Raw genomic sequence first — 6,703 nt, 5'->3', positions numbered from 1 at the left:
AACGCCAAGGAAATCTGGTATCAGAGCCTTGGAATTATGAATTGGAAAATGGTGACAAGAAGAGTGAGGGTGCGAAGTAATTTAAAACACTGACTGTCACCCAATAATATTAAAATAGGTCATGCAGGATATCGCCATGGAGCTTTCTTTTTTTTTTAATAGATATATTTTTTAATTGGGGTATAGTTGCTTTACAATGTTGTGTTAGTTTCTGTTGTACAACAAAGTGAATTAGCTATATGTATACATATATCCCCTCCCTCTGAGACCTCCCTCCCACCCACCCCGCATCCCATCCAGCTAGGTCATCACAGAGCACCAAGCTGAGCTCCCTGCTCTATACAGCAGTTCCCACTAGCTATCTGTTTTACACATGGCAGTGCACATACGTCAATCCCAATCTCCCAATTCACCACCACCCCGTGACCACACGTCCGTTCCCTACGTCTGCATCTCCATTCCTGCCCTGCAAATAGGTTCATCTGTACTATTTTTCTAGGTTCCACATACATGTGTTATTATATGATATTTGTTTTTCTGTTTCTGACCTACTTCACTCTGTATGACTTTCTGTTAAATTTTCCCCTCTCAATTCTTTGGGGAATTCTCCCTGCTTCTGTGTGCAGAGAGCCCCACTAACTCACAGTAACCTGAGGGTTAGAGATCATCACCATTACGAGCGGGGCCACAGCGGTGGCAACGGGATCATATGATCCCACTCACTCTATGTCAAGGCCGTCGTCTACCCAAAATGATGGGTTATAGGGGTAAGTTTACACAGTGAACAGGCCACTGCTGCTCCCTCCTTGATTCTCAGCAAGAAAAGTGCGGAAAGTTCAGTTACTCCCACTGGCCACTGGACAAATGCCCAATTGCTCTCTGGGGAAACCTCACAGCGACTGTGTCATTGTGAATTCCTCCCTCTCATGCCCCTCCTTCATGGCCACTTAGTTGCCAAGCTCTGTCCATTCTTTCTCCACTGCACTTCTTGAATTAGTCCTCTTCTTTGATTCCTGCTGCAATCGTCCTTGGTGAAGTTCTCATTTTTTTTTCTCCACTGGGCTTTTGCTCTATCTTCCCATGTAGCTTCCTGAAACCACTGTAATCCGTTTTACACATGACTCTCGGCTGAGTCTTCCGGATGTGTGCCTCCCTGATGACGTCACTCTTCTGTGCAAACACTCGTGGTGATACTTTGCTGCCTGTTCACAGTCCAAACGTGGTGATGCTGCCTTGCTTATCGACCAAAATCCAATGAATAAATTGATAGCTTTATTCACAAAGAGGAAACTGTCCAGGGACTCGCACGTCATCCTGTGAATAAAGGACTGAGACTCAGAAAGTTGCTCAAACTTCAGTAGCCCATGTACTGGAGGTGAATTTCACTTGTCCTGTCCCAATGGGTTTCTCTCCTATACATCTTCCTTGTCTCAATCAAAAAGTCCTTTTCCTGTGTCCAACCTGACTTATCCCTCAAGCTCTTGAATTCTGCTATCTTTAACTACTACTTCTTTTAATAGTGAGTTCCACTCTCAGAAATGAGATGAACAAAGTAAAAAAGGAACAAGTGACTCCTAAGAAAAACACCAAAGAATGACCGCAGCTTGAGTGGAGAAGAAAGGGGAGCCGATGGGTGTCTGTGACTCTTCTTTGTTCGATTCCCTGCATCTCAGGACCTTAATCGTCCACAGACTATCCTCTTGACTTTGATGGGGATTTCTCTTCTGTGCTTATGCTTCAGTTACTCAAAACATGATCACCACAATTAGATGGTCATAATACCCCATGATGATAGGAATGGTTTAATGGAGAAACATGCTTGGGTAAATATCCTTGGATATTAATCAGAGTAATGCATAAACACTGTAGAAAGCAACTTGGAGAATAACACATAGAAAAATTACTCAGTCACTTTGCCCATCTTTACAGCATTGCCATTTCTGGGGCTGAATGCAAGAGCAGCTAGGAGTGGGGGAGAGGGGAAGACACACCACATGACACACAAATCTGAGGATTCCAATTCTGCAGAGTTTCTTGTCATGTGTGAAAGATGGACATAAAGGAATCTCCCTCTACATAAGGCCTATAACAGTCATTCCCCTTTCCCCAGAAGTAACACAGACTACAACAATAACAGCCTAGAAAGGTGAAGAGCTAACTTTTCTTTAAAAAAGAAAAAAAAAGGAGAAAATGAAGAAAAGAAACAAGCAAATACAAACAGACTCTGAAGGACAACTTATTTTGCCTGATTGTCAATGCACCATGATGCAGAGTGGGGAAGTTCTTCTTAAGATCTAACCTGCATCTCTCTTGCTGTTTTTGTTTGTTTGACCATAGACTGCTCTAGCCTCTTTGCCAACAGAGAAATACTCACAGACCTTCCCAGCTGGCCATTTGGTTCAGCTAACGGGGCTGTTCTCAAATCCATGGTTAAAATGTCTGTCCCTGAAAAGGGCCATTGAGCTTTGCTCCATAAGAAAGCTCTGGACCACACCTCTAAAGCTAGACAGCCCTGCCATATGTGTGTGAATGTAGATGCCATCGTGACCACTGCTTCTATCTACTAAGAAAAAAGTCAAAGCAAGATTCGTGCCTGAACTTCAACCTCTGCCCAGAGAGTGCTGAAGAGTCGGCTACTGCGAATTAACCTCTATCCCCTCATTACAGTGGGACGCTAGGCCAGAGCAGGGGATGACCCCGAAGATGAATCCTGGGCTTTAGCCCTCGGGTGGTGTTTGCCTCGCAAAAACTTTCTATTTCCTGGGGGTGAAGGTAGGGCTCTTTAGCAAAATTTTCAATATGAAGTTGTATCCCAACTTTTTCCTTCTACATCCATAGCTTCTTCTATCTTATAAAATAAAATGTTACTCTTGATTTTTTTAAAAAAGCACAAAGGGGTGACAGTATAAACAAGATGGGACTTCAGAAGGCCAGAAGGCTCTCTGCATTTTGCCAGAACCAGGCTTTGCCTCCTTTTGGGTTTCCCGAGGCGGCCAGCACCCTAGAGGTGGTGATTTCTCAGGGGGCCAAGCATAAAGGGGGCTTAGGACTTCCATGTCTGGTGAGAGACCCCCTGAAAGCTAGGAGGAGGAGGCAAGAGCAGAGACCCATCCAACCTGTGTTCAGAATTACCGGGGAAAGTTCCTTAATATTCCAGACCTTGGTTTCTTCACCTGTAAAATGGGGATAATAATGGGGGCATATCTCATAGGATTGTTGGGAAAATTTAGTTCAAAGGGATAAAACCCTTAACTCAATGCCTGGCACATAAGGAGTGACCATTTAATTGCACCTCTTGGTATTAATATGAGTGGAGTCACCTCTGGGGGCAAAGTAGCAAAGAGAAAGAGTGGGAAAGAGAGCTCCGGGAAGTGACCAAGGCACTGCCATGCCCCTGGCCCTGGTGATGAGCCCACTGTGCAGGGGTGCAGAACATTCTTCCATTCACCCAGGCCCCAGCTCGCTCCCAGATACGGAACAAGCCGGCGGCACAAAAAAGACCTGCCTTCCACAAGATGGGCACCGCGCCGAGCGGCGCCTGGATCCAGAGGAGATATCTCTGTCCAGCATTTCTATCAGGGCTCTTCCGAGCCAGCTCCTGGGGCGCACACAAAGACCCATTCAGGATGGCTGGAGTGCTGAGAGCAAGCAGATGAGCCGAGGGGCCGGGAAGGGGGTGGAGAAGCAGCACAGTGCCTGGCACCAACCCGGCCAGGGCCGCCTCGGGCGAGGGGGCGTGGAGGGCTCGGGTCCGCAGCCGGGGCTGCACTCTTTGTCCTTCCTCGGATGCCTTTCTCCGGTGGTGGACCAGGGCCTGGAGACACCAGCTGCCATGGCTGGGGCTGAATGACCTCTCTGGAGGAGGCGGGGAACCCCCAACCCCACCACGCCAGCCCAATAAGCCGGGTATCCAGCGGAAACGGGCCATTACTAACTGGCCTGCCATTTCAAAAGCACTTCTTTCTGGGAAAAATGCCTCTCAGAGGTTCCCACCCCGGGGAGGTACCAGCTGAGGCACTGGAGTGACAAACAAGAAGCTAAATTAATACACAGCAGCCACCCGTTACTCCCCAGGGCCTGGGAAGTGGCTTCGTGTTCTTCAGCCTCAGTTTTCCCACCTGTACAATGGGGCCTGGTAAAATAATCTGTTGGAATTCAAAGAGAAGCTGTTGAGAGAGCTTCTAGGCAGCAGTGTGTTTATTCTCTCTGAGCCAGCAGACAGGCCCAACCCCAGCCTTCCTCTCTGTGGCCTCCTGGAACGCATGGAGAACGCCTGGTCTGGAGCTCCCATCGGCATGGCTCTGAGGGCAGCCCCCAAATATGTCAAGTCTGATGCATCAAGGCCTTGCCAGCTCTGCAGTGCTCACAATTTTGGAGCAGAGAGGCTGCTGAAAGGACCATGATCCATGAAGAAAAGAAGATTCTCTCCTTTACCTTTTCCCTCCTAAAATTACGGAAGGCTATCTTAATAATGTCTGACAGATCAAACGTGGAACAGAAAACTGAGCCCCTTTTTGTCACCAGGTTTGTAAGACATTTCCTATGGCACAATGTCATTTTGCAGATGACTCAACTCAGTAGGACTGAAGGGATTCTCTATCATCTAAAGATGTTTCTACATCAATTAATCCAGTTGTCCAGCTTTCCTGGAATGCACTGACTGCATTTATTCACCGAGATACCTCTTATCCAGTGGTAAAACTCAGTACACGTACCACCTCCTCCAGGAAGCCTTCTCTGACGACACAGCTCAAATCAGTACCCCTTCATCGTGCTCCCACAACGCCCCAGGCACACCTTTCTCTCGTGGCACTTAGGAAACGACTTGTAATTGTCTGTTTATGTGTCTCAGTCTTCTCTGTGGTCGGGCACTGTATTTTATCAAGCTTCTAGCACAGTGTTGGCACGACGTATGAGCTTAATAAATGTTTACTGAACTAAATGGATGTGTTGCTGGCATAAACCCCCACTTGTAATTTATAAGCGTATCGTGTAACTTTTGCTCTCAGGAAGTTCTATCTCGTAGCTAACCCAACTCTCCCCTGCACAAATATGTTGCTACTTATTCTAACCTCAGCTGGTGACCATCCTCATTCTTATGAGAGCAGCAGAAGAAATCACTGCTATCGCTCATCATTTCTTTCTACTAAGTCAGACTTACTTTCTTTCAGGCTTCAATCAGGAACAAACAATCAGAATCTCAGATCTGGCAGCTTTTACTTTTAATAGACAAATAGAAAAGGACTTTCAAGAAGGATTTTGGCCAGAGAGAATCTGTGCATTTCAACAAGCTTCTGGGAGGCACCTACTATGTGCCGGACTGTGTGTGAGAGAATAAACACATGCTGAAGTCCCGGCCATCAAGAGATTCCCTAACCTACAATAGGGAATAAACAGGGGTACTTAACCTATTAACAACAAGCAGCACTCCACTTTCTTTGTGGTGCCCTGATTAGAATCACCAAGTTTTGTGAGAATGTAAGAAGGTCCAGACTGCTAAAAAAACAAAGTTTCCGGTTTCTGAGCAACTTGGGAGGAAACTAGTGGCCCAGTCAGGGGACACACTGGGGACATGTTGATCAGCCCATGAAGTATCAGTGCCCTGCCTGGGTGTGTTGACACTGTGACAGAAATCTATTTGCATTTTCACTGCTGGGCGGAGGCTGGCCTCCACTGACCACATGTTCAGGAAGCTGGCACGAGCCCCTGATCAACCCCTACACTGGCAGCCTCCCTTCTTCGGGCCAAGGAGCTCAGGGTCTGCGTGACTTGAGGCAAGTCATCTGGGGACATTTGGGATTCTGATCGGGCGAGCCAGTGGAGGCAGCACAGATAAGACCAGGACAGAAACCTGGCAGCCTGAGTAACATCTGCTTGGGCTGAGGTTTTGGCATGGGCTCCTGCGGGGAGCCTGGGGCTGGAGCCTGGGAAGGCTGCGGTTGGAGCAGGTGACAGCAGGTGGCGCAGGAGAGCAGAAACCAACCCTTGGTGGGGCCCAAAGAAAGCATGGGATTAATTCTGCCCCCAAGAGAGGCGCTGGGGCTGAGAAAGGCAAAGGGGACCAGGCCCTCCGCATGGTGCCAAAGAAAGCAAACTGTCCCCACGGAACATACAGTCAGATACGGGCATTTCTCAGGTAAAGGTAAACCAAGATAGGTCGGAAGAGGTCTGAGTAAATTCCTTGCACGGTCAGCATCTTTAGGAAATGTGCAAAGAAAAGGAAAAACAACATACAATATTAACTTCAGGGGCAAGATGAACACTCCTAGAGTTGAAAGGCTCAAACCAGTCTGAACCCTTAGACGGCCGATGGGTAAAGTATAATTCTCCAAATAACCTTCCCCCTAACAACAACAAAATGAAAACAAACGACGACAACAAAAGCACTTAATCTGGTTGGTAAAGTTCTGGAAAGCAACATTTTCAAACATGCACACAGAAAGGGATTATAGCTCCATCTTAAAGCTACTAGACAAAGCCACCTTCTCAATGTTCTTATCTCTGGGTAAGCTGCCTCCAAATCATACTATTATGGGAATAGGACGGCCAGAAAGTTCCCCTCCCGCGGACACCCAAGGCTTCTCAGTTTCTGTGCCCCAAAGGGCAGAAAGCATGGTCCTACTTATTTATTTACACAGCACCGTAACTTGAAGAACTTTAATTGGGGAATTCTAAGCAGGGGGGTAAAAGTGCCACACACAGG

The 6,703-nt window shown here is 47.2% G+C and overlaps 1 long non-coding RNA gene across 1 annotated transcript in view; it reads right to left on the bottom strand.

Moving 5' to 3' along the window:
- Positions 1-337: 337 nt before the first annotated feature.
- LOC132370332 (uncharacterized) overlaps positions 338-6,703 on the bottom strand; it is a 135,184-nt gene continuing 128,818 nt past the window's right edge. Inside the window, exon 4 of the long non-coding RNA XR_009504548.1 lies at positions 338-1,314. This is a non-coding gene — a long non-coding RNA (uncharacterized LOC132370332). The remainder of the gene's footprint in view (positions 1,315-6,703) is intronic.

This window comes from Balaenoptera ricei, chromosome 8 (genome assembly GCF_028023285.1).
Source record: "Balaenoptera ricei isolate mBalRic1 chromosome 8, mBalRic1.hap2, whole genome shotgun sequence".
NCBI lineage: Eukaryota > Metazoa > Chordata > Mammalia > Artiodactyla > Balaenopteridae > Balaenoptera > Balaenoptera ricei.
Note: the sequence above shows the minus strand (reverse complement) of the source record. Positions and strands in the feature narration are given on the sequence as shown.